The 16,565-nt window shown below is 36.9% G+C and overlaps 1 protein-coding gene across 5 annotated transcripts in view; it reads left to right on the plus strand.

Annotated features, from left to right (window-relative positions):
- Nucleotides 1-2,349: 2,349 nt before the first annotated feature.
- Nucleotides 2,350-16,565, plus strand: part of LOC139960267 (inactive rhomboid protein 1-like) — a 56,552-nt gene continuing 42,336 nt past the window's right edge. For 2 of the 5 annotated variants that reach the window (XM_071958496.1, XM_071958501.1), the window contains exon 1: nt 2,350-2,503. The gene's annotated coding sequence lies outside the window, so the exon portion shown is untranslated. The other 3 variants (XM_071958499.1, XM_071958500.1, XM_071958498.1) reach the window with 3 other exon arrangements.

Genomic DNA, 16,565 nt, shown 5'->3' on the forward strand with positions numbered 1-16,565 from the left:
TTATCATTAATTGACCTTTGGTGACCTTGGATCACATGACCGTTAAGTTTGAAAATATTACCCTATACCATTTGCAACTACTCCAAAAATATCAACCCTGTCACACCTTGGAACTGGGAGTTATTGCATTAAATATCTGAAAATTAACTTTGACCTCGTATAACTTCGCACACAAAGGTCACACGGGGGTCAACCCATTGACATTTATGATCAGAAGGTACCTTTAACATCTGAAAATAGCATCGAAACTGTAAAAATCCACAAAACACAAAAAGGTCACCAGAGGTCACCAGAGGTCAAATTGAGGTCAAGGGTCACCCAGGTGCGGGTCAACAATTGGATTACATTGAAGCAACTCCCAACCCTAACGGACAATTTGTTCTCAAGTTATCGCAAAAATACTAGTTTTTTATCATTAATTGACCTTTAGTGACCTCGGATCACATGACCGTTAAGTTTGAAAATATTCCCCTATACCATTTGCAACTTGTCCCAAAATATCAACCGTGTAATACCTTGGCACTGGGAGTTATTACACTAAATGTCTGAAAATTAACTTTGACCTCATATAACTTAACATACAAAGGTCACCTTGGGTCAACTTATTGACATTTTTGATCGGTGAGACCTAAATAGAGCATCAAACTATACAAATTCAAACATTTTATTCTTTGCCCATTTTCTCCTCCCAAAATACTAGTTTTTTAACATTAATTGACCTTTGGTGACCTCGGATCACATGACCGTTAAGTTTTAAAATATTCCCCTATACCATTTGCAACTTGTCCAAAAATATCAACCACGTCACACCTTGGAACTGGGAGTTATTGCATTAAATGTCTGAAAATTAACTTTGACCTTGTATAACTTCGCACACGAAGGTCACACGGGTGTCAACCCATTGACATTTTTGATCCAAAGGTACCTTTGGTATCCAAATCTAGCATCAAAACCAAACATTTTCTTTTTTGCTCGTTTCCTCCCAAAATAAGCACATTTTTTCTAATGTGACCTTTGACCTTTTGACCTTGGTTTCAAATGTAGTTTAATCTCCTGATTCCAAAAAACAAAACGACGAGTCTGTACAACCATCCTAACTCCGACCGAAAAACTTTGACCCCATATAACTTCGCACATAAAGGTCACACGGGGTCAACCTATTGACATTTATGTTCAGAAGGTACCTTTGACATCTGAAAATAGCATCAAAACTGTAAAAATCCCCAAAAACACGTAAAGGTCACCAAAGGTCAAATTGAGGTCAAGGGTCACCCAGGTGCGGGTCAACAATTGGATTACATTGAAGCAACTCCCAACCCTAACGGACATTTCGTTCTCAAGTTATCGCAAAAATACTAGTTTTTTATCATTAATTGACCTTTGTTGACCTCGGATCACATGACCGTTAAGTTTGAAAATGCTCCCCTAACCAGTTCACAACTTGTCCGAAAATATCAATCTTGTCGCACATTGGCACTGGGAGTTATTGCAGTTTTAATATTTTCGGTTTTTGGACCATAACTGACCTTTGGTGACCTTTGTGGGCACCAGAAACAATAGGGCACACCTTCTCCATATGGTGGATCTATAGTCCAAGTTTGGCCTCAATCCAACATTCCCTTATTGAGATAGAGCGTACCCAAGCAAGTGTCACAGACACACACACACACATACATACATACATACATACACACACACGCCAACCTGACTGCATAGGTTCCTTTTGCTAAAGCAAGGAACCAAAAAGCAGGGCGGGCGACCCTCCCCCTCCTCCCCCTTGCCCCAAAAAGGAAATAAAACAATTCTCATGTGGGCAAATGGTTCATGTTGCAGCTGTGACTAGTCTAGTTGACTGTAGACTAGGTAGTTGCCGTCGTTAACCCTTAAGCCCACGTCTGGGCCGCAAGTGACCCCCCTCTTCCCCTGGGCAGTGGGATGCAGGGGCACTGGGGCGTGACGACCCCGCGCTGTTGCGAACAAGATTTAGAACAAACTCTTGCACTTGTTCACGTCATGATAACAATAATCGATGGATGAATCATGGATTGTCACAGAAAAACCATGTTTATCGCTTGAAAACACAGTTTGAGGCCGATAAACCTTGTTTTGCGACTGAAAAACCATGTTTATCGCCGAAAAACCATGTTTATCAGCGATAATCCATGTTTTTCAGGCAATAAACATGGATTCTCGCAGATAAACCTTGTTTATCAACCGAAAATCCATGTTTATCGGTCGATAAACATGGCTTTTCGATCGAAAAACATGGTTTATCGGTCGATAAACATGGTTTTTCGACCGATAATCCATGTTTTTCGATTTATTGAGCAATTGGCTTGCCATATGCGTCACTATTTGAAGTCGAGCTGTAAACCTGTCTATTTGAGCAATACTACGGTGTAGCAAATGTCAGCCGCTGAAATATGGCAACAGTCAACATTCAATAGCCACCTGTAAAGTGTAATTTTAGATGCTTGATAAACCGACAAGAGATGGAATGGAGGTATGTAATATCTAATGACTAAAAATAAAATGCAAGGGAATTCCAGGGTAACGAAAATTATCAGCTGCTACTTGACTTTCTGTATCACCGAGTTTTAAGTGCCAGGCCTTTTTTTTGCGCCAGACGACTACTAATCAAAATACTTGCATGCAATGAAGGCGTTGTGTTGTTGGCCTAACGTTAAGCTAATTGTTATTGTTAATAAAGCAACACAAAGATCTAAGTTATGGCTACAAGTAGTAAATTAGGCTACGGTATGAGTAGGCATAATACAGGTTTAATAGTTAGATAGTTTTCCATACACCCCCATTGCCAAATTCAATTGCGGCAAGGGGATTTACCACAGCACAGAGCTACTCATGTTATATATATAGTCATGTTGTGACATGCAATTCCTGTTGTTAGCCTACTGAGTACTGTAGGCCTAGGCAAAAGTAGTTTGAGCCTATGCCATAAAGTATGGTACAAAGCCTAACTTAGTACTAACTTAGTAGGCCATATCAATATAATGGTGAATTTGCGATGCTCAGCCTGCCCAGGACATGATTGTTGACAACGGTAAGGATAATCCTCTACTTTTCCCCTGTGAATTAGTTTTGTCCTTCAACTAGGCCTAGCTTACAATAATCATGGATGACTTGGTAATTAAGATTCTTTCAGATTATAATAAATTAATACAAACAGATTCTGTCAACACGTTCTGTGCAGTTTCCTACCATTGCATATGTATTAGCTAATAAAGTTTACACAGCTACTAGTGTCAGTCAATACAGTTAGGTGTCTTATAGTTGGCTTTCACTCCCTATTTGTAGTAATTGTAATTATCCAGTCTGTGAGAGTCCAAAGGAAGTTGCCAGGCACTTCCAGAGGTTAAGCATATATCTAGGCTAAATATCTTGAAACCAGAGTAGTTACTAGGGTATCTGCAATGTGAGAATTTCCATAGGGATATAATTGTAACTTTGTTCTTCCACACACATGATATTGCGATACCTTTAGGTATCGTAATTCGTATGACAAGCCACACCCATTTTCAACATTGCAAATTCGAGTCACCTTCAGCTATTTCCACTCAATGCACGATCATTATATAGGCTAAATAAAAGTGTCAGTAAAACTTGTATTTGACCTCAGTTTCTTATTTATGATAATTAACTTTCCAAGCAACTACAAATGCTGTTATGTTGCGATCTTATGAAACGTTTTGCAAATGACACTACTTACAGTAGGCTATGGCTGTAGGGGCCTGTGTCTGTTGTATTCCAACACTCAAGTTAGAGCATGCTTTAGGGATTATGATCAACCATAATTGAACAGGAAAACTTCTTTGGAAATTTGAATAATGTGTATCATGTATGTGACAAAAGTATGGTAAAAAGATCACAAACTTTTGGTAATATCATATTTTAGTCTGGCAGGGAAATTTGCTATATTAGTTCTTTATTCATTATTGCAATAATAAGAACTAACCTCGTATACTGTACGTGCACTTTTTATCTCATTGTATTGAATGACAAAGCCTGAGTCAGGACTCCACTCCCACTTAGACTTTGCAAATCCTAGGGCCTCCAGTACTCAATATGTTAAGAATATAAAATATACTTTACTAACAGTAACATTTTTCTGTCTGAAGTCACCCAACAGCCTTTTTCATGACAGAAGGCTTGATTTGAATGAAGACATTGATTGTACCATTATTTGGTACCCCAAATAATGACATGTAAAAGTTGTCCATATAATGTACTCCTGATGGCAATTTCTACAAATTGTACAAAGCGTTGTTTGGTATTCTATTGCACAACTTATCCCATAATTTCCATCCTGTGAATAAAGAAGAAGAATATAGATTTGATAAAGTAAATTTGTATATAATAAAGGGAAATGTACACATTGAGAGTAGTTAGAGATTTTTAAAGCAATGTGAGGGTACTATATAGCAGTATAAACCAGTCATAGCTTATAATTGAATCATCTTTCAAAAGTGAAGTGTTTACCATACCTACCAGCACATTTTTAACTTTACCACCACAAGGTTATTAACTTGTTTATTCAAATATTCTGTGGTGTTATTTAAATAGGTCTGTACATAAAGGCCAGATTACTATTTGGTCAGCAATAACAGGTAGTATACTGCAAGGCACATTTGGAAACCTTGCTGAACTTCCTACGAACACATATGCATGGACTTGCCCAGGATTTCCTGAGTGCCGGGTATACTGATCGCCGTCCTAGGGGAGGGGTCTAAAGGGGTCTGAAGATGCTCAGATGCCAAATGCTGGCACTTGTGTAGCTTTTTAAGCACATATATAAGTACTAGTTTTGCTAACAATTTACATTTTTAAATTATTTTTTCAATTTATGTTGAATATATTGTTAGGAATTTCAGGATTTTAGATAAAAATAGTGCTGGGCGAGATTCACGATTTTTAAGACAGTGCTGGGCGGTAAGTTTTAGTGCTGGGCGGGGCCGCCCAGTGCTGCCCAGCGTGGGCACATCCCTGCATTTGCTGTATCACCCGTTTTCCGATGTTCTTCATGTAATGGATAACCCAGCGTATTGTGGTACCAATATTGCTTGGATCTGGTTCCACCTCAAAGCCTGGGGGGAGGGGGGAGGCAAACGGTGGCCATTTGGCAAAGCTCGTAGAAAATTGACATATAATCACTATTAAGCCATAACTACTGTAAGGTGCGATTTAACATGTTTTGCACTACAGTAGCTGCAATACTGTACAGTAAAACATAAAGATAGGCCAAATAAAAAGAGAGTAAAATGATAGCAGTTGGGTGCATCTTTTGTGAAGGAAAATAAAACGTTTATTGTGGAAGTTTACACCAGAATGTTGATTTCATTCCAAGACCACCACAACCTTGGTCTATGGTATCGCTAGTTATTGTTCACAGTAAGTTGATAACAGTAAATACAATTCAGAGTACACCTACAGTGCAGTTATAACTTGGCTATAACCACAAGCACAAGCAAAACATCTACTCTTTGGTGATGGTGACAAAAATCTTGGCATGCTTCCAAGAAGTTTTTGATTGTATACAACTTTGTTTAATCTGTTCCTGCCACCCATCCTCCAATTAAATATCCTCACTGTGGCTCTACCCCAGTATATTGTATTTTATATCAAGCCATTCAGTGTCAAACATTACCATTATAGCAATTCTGTGACTTAGCAGTGTACATTCAGAAAGTCATACCACATTTAGGCACTAAAAATACAACATGTGAATATCCCAGTTCAGCAAGTCGTTACAGCAACGTTAATGCAGCATATGACGGACAGTTTAACATAACCTTTCCCTCATATGAGCCATAGAAAGTTTTATAGAAACTGAAAGCAGGATATGCCAGATTCACTTTTCTATGAGCTAGTTCCTAACAGATGAAAATAGTTGGTGGGGAAAACATTACAGTGAGTAACACAACAGTGAGTAAAGGCTCACAAATTGTAAATTATATATGAGTATGGAGTGTCTAAAATATTTGCAAGCAGGGTTTTTGTGAAGTTTATAAGCCAATCAAATCATCCAAAATATATATTGTGTTTTTTGGAAACAAATCTCTGTAATGTTGAACAAGTCTAATGATTTGAAAATGTTTGCTTGCATATCAAGTTTGTCTAGCATGAATTACTTGCCCATCAAACTATCTGGGATGGGTTAAGTGTGGTTCAGATGGTTGGCAAGGTATTTCATTCCTGATATATATGTATAATATGAAACATTTATTGTTTATACTGTGCAGTTGAAAAGATTAATTTACATTTAATCACTTTTAAATGAGCACTTTGAATTACAAGAAAAAGAAAACACACTGCTGACTCTCAATTTCAAGAGCAATGAGCATGAAGAGGAGGGGTTGGGATGGGGTGGGGGAGAAGAAAGTAAGGTAGAGGGTATGAAAGCACCAGAATAGGTTTGTAATTTCCTAAGAATTAGTCATTCTTTGGCAAACTGACTGTGGTGAAAATGTCAATTGCAAATTAAATTTCATGGTTACATATATATCTTGTCGAAGTGTAAAAATTGGGTCATATTCTGAGTAAATTTCCTTCATTATGTGTGTCTATATGTGTTTCCCAATATCAATGCCTTTATAGCAATTTATAAATAGGTTCAGTCACAGATGAGCCTGCCTATCACCCTGTACACCCTGTATCACCCTAAACTTTCTACTTTTGTAAATTAATTTACTTCTTTGTAAAGCGCTTTGAGCAGTAACTTTTGTTTACTGATTTGGCGCTGTATATATGTCTCATTTATTATTATTGTTACAGTATATGTACAAGAACATGTTTTATTGTGCTGTATTTAAAGCCTGAGCTTTTTAGTTCTGTGGTGTAATGTAAATTCTGGATCACACAAAGCAATTTTAACAATGTTACAGTGTAGTGCGTACCTTGTGGTGAGCTTTATCGGCTGACATAGTGGCATATCTAGCAGATTGTGTACAGGGTCACATGGGACGTTTAGACATACTGTATAGGAAATCAGGTCTTCCTATGAAGTGCCATGACGAATTGAAACTTCCTTGCGTTAGTATCTTCTCAAATAATCATTCTGATCCTGTATATTGAAGCACTCAAGTAAATCAGCTTTTCTTCAGTCCTTAATTATCATAGAAGTGGAAGAGTACAAACTGCTACTCAATCAAACAATGTCAAACAAAGTCTGTATGATTAACAGGGAAACATACAAGGTATGTGTGGATGGCAATAAAATGTAGTGAATCTTATGAAATGCTACTAAATGTTACTGTGAATGCTTTGAAAATTCTGTTGATCTTACTGTGAAGTTTGCTTCTCTATCATCTTTGCACGAAAAATACTATTTGGTTTGTTATTACTTTACAGTCAATAACAATATATACTGCATGAGTTGATCACCAATTTGACTGAGAAAACCTGAAGTAAAGTCAAAGAGACGAACAAACAGACATAACATTTATTGTGATCCTGGTGGTTTAATGATTCAATATTAAAGTATTGGGTATATTGGTAATTTTGGATAATGTTTTTGCCAGTAGTCTTCTGAATTTTATGTGTTAAATACTACAAGCTCAACAAAAGCAGAGGCTATTGATTCACGGCTGAACACTGAATAGCCGAGACTAGAGCTTCAAATTAAACGATTAATTTTTGGTTAAATTTCATCTTACACGTCTGATTTACAATGCAAGGGTACTGAGCTGAATCTTATCAAACAAGTGAGGTTCTTGTAAAACCTACAAAGTCAACTGTGCAAGCCTCACATTATCTACTGATTTCTGCATTAAATTTGCATAACAAATCCAAAGGCCCAAGGGCTGATCTGTTCTGTGCGCTACTTTACATGCCAACTGATATTAAATGTTTCTAACAGTGCGGTGAATTCTTGCTTCTGTGATTTGACTGAAAGACTGCACCACAAAATTTAAACTGATTAAAATAAAGGGAAATTCAGTATTTTACATCTATTTGTTTATGTAAGCTAGAGGCCTTTATGCATAAACTTAAACCTACAAAGCTTGGCAAAGAGTTGAGCTAAAATGACAATATCCAGGCAACTCGTTTATAGAATCTTCCAGTGCCTATTTCATTGAGCTATGAGACACAAAACCAGTATTTCAGCATGGTGATTACTGATTGCTACTTTTGGTTTTGTTTGTACATTGTTTACGTGTAAAATGTCAGAGTTAATCAACGACCATATTTTCAGGTTCTTAAAAATACCTAACACGGCAACAGTTGCTGAAGCAAAACTGACATACATGCTGCAAAGCTTTCATTATATATATATATATATATATATATATATAGATATATATATATGAATATAAGTATATATTAATATACATATATGTATATATCAGGCCTCAACAATTTTTTTCAAAACTACTCGCCAACTGGCGACCGAGTCTAAAATTCTACTCATCAAAACGTTAAATTTACTCGCCATTTTTCCCCGCTAATTGTTTGTGTGATATAAGCCTAGGTAGAATGGCCTAACGTAGGATATCACCGTATAGTGTTACTGTAGTGTTAGTTATTTACAGCAAAAACGGTCTATAGTGGTTTGTCAAAAGTTTTTAAAACATGATATTCGGAAAATATAAAACGGTGAAACATTGTTAGCATTGTTTAGGACACGACAATAAATAATGGCATGGTTGACCATGTGTAACTTTCACTTGACATGACATCAGACTATAGTGTATACATGTGTTAGGATCGTTAACAAGTTAGGATAACGCTTGGCACTGACAATTTTTATTATTAAATACTACCGAACGATTACTGAGTGTCGGGCTTACAGCTTTCATTCGTCATTGGAGAATTATCATTTTTTTTTACTAAAAATTAATTCAATAAACTTCCTGTTGTCCTTTTTGAGATATGTAATGTTATTTCGGCAAAATTATTATTTTACGTTTGTTCCCTTGAAAGTTCAGTTCGTAGCACTAGACTTCGTAAAAAGTCACCGCACCTGAAAAATCTCCGTACATAATGTACATAAAAATAGTAAGCGATTTCACACAGTTATTTCCCGTTGACATTGGTTGTTGAACAAAAATTCGATTTGGACTTGCTTCAAGTTCACTGCAATAAACTTTCTTATAGGAATATATACATTTACTGTTGCTGATGCAGGAAGAAACCAAAAAGCTCAGACAGCAGTTACGTTGTGATACTTTAAAAACTTTTTGGGAAAATACGCGGGCTTTTTTATTGTGTATGCACACATTCTGTTTCTGCTAAGGTTCCCGCGAATACTGCCTGCTTACTTATCTTTGGGAAAATGAATAAATGATGGTGTTGAATGAAGTTGAATCGTTCGAAGATACGGATGGGGGGGGGGGGATTGGCAAACTAGTTCTTCATCTAATGAGTCGTTCGTTGGTGGTGATTTGCGTTTTAATGTTGTGTTTGGGGATCAATATCTGTCGGTGTGACGTCGTCCTTTGCTGGAAAATTACCTCTTGTCAATTGATGTGGTCGGGTTGAAATCTGTTATGAACGGGCCATTCTCAGAAATTTGCGTTAAATCCTTTAGAGTCTGAGGCAAGAGAAGTGTTCTGTGGGAAGTTTTGAGTCTATTGATTGTTGAGAATCCCCTTTCATAAGCTGCAGACCTCACTGGCAGAACCACCATTACTTTAAATAATTCAGACAACTGATGATCGTTGCAGCCTTCCTGGATTAAAAGCTGGGATAGGGGACCAAATGGAATATTTTTGCCACTGACTTGAGACTTGAGTTGAGCCCACTCTTTTTGAATTTCCTCCTTTATTTCTTCAAGCCATCTGTGTTGTTCTGATCATTTAGCAGCAAAGTACTACAGTGATCAGCCATCCTCCCAATTCTTCAACACATGATGAATTGAAAGTTTTGTCTTTTCTTGCTGGCCATAATAAGGGTCAACAATTTGGTAACAGAACTGAGTGTTTGTCGACAAAAGCCGAAGCTATGCCTCATATTACTGACTTGTGAATTGGGATATAATATTTGAGTTATTGACATGTCAGGTAGGCCTTATCGTGCGATTGTGGTTAACCTACTGACAACATTGTTTTCAATTGTACCGATCGTACACACAATGTACCCCTGTTTGAGTTGTCGTTACGCATTTATTTAAGTTTGTTGTTTCCATTTGGTTACACCTATCGTGCATCATTTAGTTTGAGCAATTAGTATCAAATTAGTTTCGAGCTGGTGAACAGAGCTGTTCCTAAGGACTTACTTGTAACAGTGCACTTGATAATACTACTGTGATTGTAACATTAGGCAATAGGCCTTTCTTGATTGGCTCACAAGTTAATAGTAAGCCTATCGTATAAAGTCAGTGAGCGAATGAGCCATCCGCCAAAATGTCGAGCGTAATGCATTTTTTGCTCGCCAGTCGCAAAATTCTACTCGCCATTTGCGAGTTGGCGACCGTATTTGTAGAGGCCTGATATATATATATATATATATATATATATATATATATATATATATATATATATAAATATATATATATATATATATATATATATATATATATATATATATATATATATATATATATATATATATATATATATATATATATATATATATATATATATATATATATATATATATATATATATATATTTATATATATATATTTATATATTTATATATATACATATGTCTATATACAAAATCAATAAGACTGTTGGGTGATGAGGGAGGAACAGAGAAAGAACGTAAAACATTGCATTCCAGAATGACTAAGAAGCTTGTAATGCTCTGAGCATCTGATATGTATCTGCCCTCAATGGTAATATAGTAGCAATGTGCACCTATGAGAAATGACACATTTCGTTGTCTATTTGAAGAAGATGTGACTGCAAGGAAGCTTGTTTGCAATTAACTAGAAGTAATATTGCCCCAAAGATTGATCAAGTAAATTTAAGGATCCTGGAGTAGTGTCATGTATCTTTCTAATGTAACATTCAAATCACTTTGGTAATATGAAGTTGGGAAGGCGTGCAGCATTAGCAAATGAGAACATCAAAATTGTGAAGTGTCTGAGTTTATGTTTAAAAGAAGGTGATATCCTGTGAGAAGTTTGTGGAAAAGGTGACTCATCAAGTGATGCTTGACTAGCGTTCCAGTTATAAAGCTGACATCAAGGAATGAATGAATGAACTGTGCATATACTGTACCTGTAGCGTCTGTGTGTGTAGAGCTGAATTAGCATTTCTGAAATGGGCAACACATGATGTTTAAATGGATCTTAGTGAAGCACCTTTGTGGCCACATTAAATATATCTAACCTCAAGTTACTTATGTGCATGGTCTAGGCCATCGATGCAGCTGTTGAACATGTGCAGTTATTCACCTGATGTCTACTCAAATTGACAGGGCATGTGAGTAAAGCTTAATTCAACTATGTAACTGAAGGTAATTAGAGATATTGTGATAGTTTGTAAAACACCAGTAGTTTGGTTTTCTCATTATGTGGTACTTTCATACTGGTTTAGTTCAGTCATCAGTGAAATTGTTTAAGAACTATTAAAACTCAAAGTGTACTGTAGTTGGGTGCTAAAGAGAGTATTTACGTAGATGGTGGTGTAGAATCTAGGAATATAACTGAAATGAACAATATTATCTGAGTTTAAATTGAAAACCTTGCAGAACTTGTAATGATCTTGTAATATGGTGTGTTGATGTACTTTAGGTTTGTCTTTGACTCATTGTATAGTGTAGTTCACATCAATTACCTGAATAACTCTCAAAGTTAATTTATCCTCATGCTTTGTGTGGTGAACCTTTCCCAACTTTTTTTTAAGTTAGCATTTAAGTTAGTCAGGTAGTTATCTCAAGTGCACATTGCTAAAATTGTCTTGGCAGAAGTGAGGCATTAGAAGCCTTCTTCAGAATAGAGATATAGAAACCTGACACCTCTGCCCACTGTCAAAACAATAATTGGGCCCACTGATGATTACATTCTCCAGCTTGGGGCTTTGATGGGTTTTGAGGGGTTCTTTATTGGTTTACATCATAGTTGGTGTATAATATAGTTTTATTAATAAATGTTACTGTACAATAGCATCCTTTGATACACACAGTATGTCTGTTTCCAACTTAAGCTACATAGGTGCAGGTTTTTTTTCCTTTTTTTATCCATCTTGTTTATTAAAGTTTCCTTAACTGATTGCAGTCATGTACAATACATTAAAAATATTTGCAAAATGAAGGATCAACTAGCTTAAAAGCAGGTAAAGAACTTAATTCTGTGCGGACTGAAAAGGGAAAAAACATATATGTTTGATCCTATGTTTTTCTATATTTTACAGTGTGTACCAGTGTTGTTCATGGATGAAATCTGTCATATATAATGATTGCAAATGACAGTTGATAGTTTTTAAAACTAACCGAAACAGCCAAAAACGGTAAAATTTTGAAAGCATCTTTGCAAAAACGGTTCTCATTACAACCGCTAGACTCTGCCTAGATATGAGTTGAGTAATGAATATGCAACACCAAACAGCGACGGTGTGACACATATTCATGATATTCAAGTTTTAGTTTTAGTTTCCAAATTTGAATTAGAATGTTGAATTGAAAGCCACCCAACGTGCAGTGCAGTTGAAATCCATAAAACCTTGTGAGCTTCTCCCACATTCGTTGTCATAGAAATAACTGCCTCATGGCCTGCACATTTATTACTGTCGTCATTGGTCTGCTAGTTGCATCAATGATCATCTAAAGCCAGGTTACTCAACCTGGGGTCCGCGGACCCCTAGGGGGTCTGTGAAATTTATTTGGGGGTCCGTGAGGGCAAAGGGGTCCGCAGGGGGTCCGTGAAAAAATAAGGGCCCGTGAAAAAATAAGGGTCCGCGAAAGCCGAACAGGTTCGTGAAAAGTGGAATGAGAGATATAGTCGAAGGAAGAAGTATGTTTGCCTCTAGAAATCTAGGCTAGGCTAGCCGTCAATACGTCGGACCCTGATGATCAGCCGTATCGTCAGTAGTCGATAAATGTTGAATCGTGCGTTCCCCGATGAAAACAAGTAATATAGTTTCTCATTGGTATATATACATTCGGTGAGGTATGGATAACATGCCACCCGAGTGTTGTGTACAACTTAACTGCACACTATACATCCTAATATGCAGAGCAATAACTATGATGCGTTGCTCACTGTTGAAACAGCGAAGCGCGGTAGTTATAAGGCTTTGGTGGAGGATAAGTTATAACTAACTTGGATTTGACACCAAAAAAACGGTGCCATTTGCAGCTATCTCTACAAAGAAAACACATAATTCTCCTGACCTCATGCAGAATCAACCAGTTTGTATCTGACAACTCATTGCTTCCAAATTAAAATTTAATTGGGAAATATATCATTTGAAAGTAAGAATTTCCAAGTAGGCCTATGCCTAGGAAAACTAGGTCTAGGAAAACTGCATTCCAGGCCCAGAAAAATGCATTTCTAAACATAAAATTCTTGAACATAAATTTACTTCAAAAGTCACAAAATAATGCACCATTTCGCATCTGACCCTCAAATATTGAAAAAAATTCAAAGGGGACAGGGAAAACCCCCTCCCCTTATACCCTCCCCCAGGCCGGCGGTCACTGTCCGGGGGTCCTTCAAACATTCAGTTTATCTCAAGGGGTCCCTGGATAGAAAAAGGTTGAGAACCTAGGATCTAAAGGAGAGCTTCTTTGATACTGAATATGCATTACAGTGCATTCTCTCATTGGCTTGTTTAAACCACAAGACACAGCATAACAATACATGAATGACTGTATTCAGCGGATAAACTTTGGATACTTTCGATCATTAATTTCTTAATTAAGGAAACAAGTTTTGGCAATATTAGCTTGGTGAAAGCTCATTTTCATGGTTTGTCAGATAAGCAACTTAAATGAAATTCCATTTTTGAAAATGAACAGTTTTATGTATTTCCATTTTCGAAACACACAGAACACTTTAACAGGTACGGCAAAGGGAGCAAAATTACGTCTGGGGGGCATGGTTAAATCTCAACCATAGAAATTTAAAATGTAATATTGTGCCCAAGGTACTGTATACATAGGTAGATACAATTTGCTTCTAATATCATCAAATAAAGCTTTTGACACAGTTGAAGCTATAATAATAATGCGTAGTGTATTTGTAGGATGGGTGATGATAGTGACTTCTGATGTTTGACCATGCAAATTGAAGTTGAATCTGTTTTGAGTTCATATAATTGGCAACAATTTACTGGCCATGCTAACACAGATGGTGCTGGCAGACATGTTAAACTGAACAGACTCAGTAAAGTCCTCTCTGTTAAAGCCATGTTGCAATGTGGTTTATTAGTTTATTTCCTTAGCTCAATTTACTATAGGTCATGAGAGCTGCTTGGAAATGTCATTAAATAGCGATTTTCAAGATGCCAACTTTAGAATGTTTGAATCCAAACAACCGTTACCAGTTCATTCTGTGTGATATGGTGAATACCAACCATGGCTGTATCAGTCATGCACCTGTTCACATGGGTCCTATTTTGTGAGGAAGTTTAGTGGAAAGGAATTGATATGCATTATTTTCTGAAATTGGGAACATTAACTTGCCTTGAAGTTGTCTGGCCCTCTCTGGTGCATGGTGTTATAATTGTTACATTTTAAGTTTGGTGTAAGCTTGATTTGGTGATCCAATGCATAAAGTTGTACTGTACAGGTTCTACAGTTTCTTGTTCAAATGTTAAACCATAATGTGCTGGCCGCTCCTTTGAACCTTGCCATCATTGATCCCTTCAGGCTCTTACCTGCCCCCCACACTGAAGTTAAACGGACATGGACTACTACCTATTGCTTCTTTTCTCATCCTGGTTCAGTTTTCGTTTGCTGAATGTTCGTATCGCGTTCCTTAAATAGGAGTAGATGCTTCCTGTTGTTACTCCTCTATGAATTCACAGGAAATGATGGTTGTTCCACTGGAAGTACAAATTTGTCGCGTGTTTTTTGTTCGCATACAGTACTGCCCATGTGTGTGTGGATTTGTTAGCAGGTTTATTACTGCATGCTACATTCTAATTTAAACGTGTCGTGCAATCATCTCAATTGCTGAAGGCTACGTAAACGTCAATGCTTGAGTGAGTGCCTGCCCAATTTTTTAATAACCTGTGCACAGTACCTTTGCCTGTAAAGTGGATCTTGGTACTTGGAATTTTGGAATCTGTAGAGGTTATTTGTAGCCGATATACATATTAATCTGGAGTGCTAACTTACAGTTTGTTGTTGCTCCATTCTTCAGTATAACTGAAGGCAGCTTTCATCATTTGTTGCTGGGTATTTTGAAAGGTTGGTGTTCAGTTAAGCAACGTGACAATATAGTTTGTGTTCTCACCCGCTGTATTTTTATGTTCGATATGGCTATGTTTTAGCTCTTCATGTAGTTTAAGAGATTATTTTAACTTGTTCATTAATTAAATCACTTAACTTGGTAAGTAACATATAAATTTCATTTGGATATGTTGTTGCTCATTTTGTTTAATTAGTATGGATGCATCATGATAATGTTTAGTGGAGATGTTAATTATTGTGGAACTGAGCAATAGGTTTTGAAATGTCTTGTCTCCATTGCTAAGTAATATTGTGAAGTAACAGTTTAACCTAACTGCAAGACTTGAGATAGGCAACTTCTTGCAATAAAGTCGTCTGCTGACATTTTGCTGTTCTCTGCTTCATATTAAACACATATTGATGCCTTATTTTATAGTTCTATTGAACAAGCAAATTGAATTGTGATGATTCTAGGGCATGCACAGGAATAGCAATGATCCAGGGTGGTCATATCTTTGAAAATATGTTTTCACGAGCTGTACATGGTTTTGTTTGTAAACCTTACCTTAGAAGCTATAGCTGCCTTGATGTGGTTTTGAATGGTTTTCTAGGTTTCATGTCTGAAGTGCAGTATCTGACATCCCTATATCCACAAAAAGATACACTGAAACACTATTGCTCATGTCATTCATATTTATGGTATTTTGTGTTTCCTTTGTCTAATTTTTGTTTGCATTTTTCTGGACTTAAGAACAGTTTAGTGAACTGTTTTTTTTAAGGGTCTGATATTGCATGACTACAATATGAAGTTTTAAGATACACAAGAACATTACTACCGTGTTGACAGTTAAAACCTGTCGTTCCAAATGGAGACAACATTGCTTAAAGGCTTTGAAGACTCGCCCCAAACCGCGTGCCGCCATCTGAAAAAGTTAACTTTCGTTGCTTGCAAGTGACGTTTTGTTTGTGTCGCTACAAAATGCATACAGTACATTACTAAAACGTGATACCTTGTTATCTTTAGCTGGACCTGAGATGTCCATCGCTGTATAGTTTGCACACAGTGCTGTGGGTATTGACCGCAGCTGTATGTACTGACTATACACTAGTGTCCAATTACTGATGGTAGCAAGCTGTGTGTGTGTATTTTCTGCGATCGATGGTGGTGTCTAACACTTCTGTTACACCTCATTCGAAACTAGGTCAGATTACCGGCATTAGACGTTTCTTTTTGCGCGAGTCTTCACACCCTTTAAATGTACCAA

The sequence above is a fragment of the Apostichopus japonicus genome, chromosome 19 (genome assembly GCF_037975245.1).
Source record: "Apostichopus japonicus isolate 1M-3 chromosome 19, ASM3797524v1, whole genome shotgun sequence".
In the NCBI taxonomy this organism is placed as follows: domain Eukaryota; kingdom Metazoa; phylum Echinodermata; class Holothuroidea; order Aspidochirotida; family Stichopodidae; genus Apostichopus; species Apostichopus japonicus.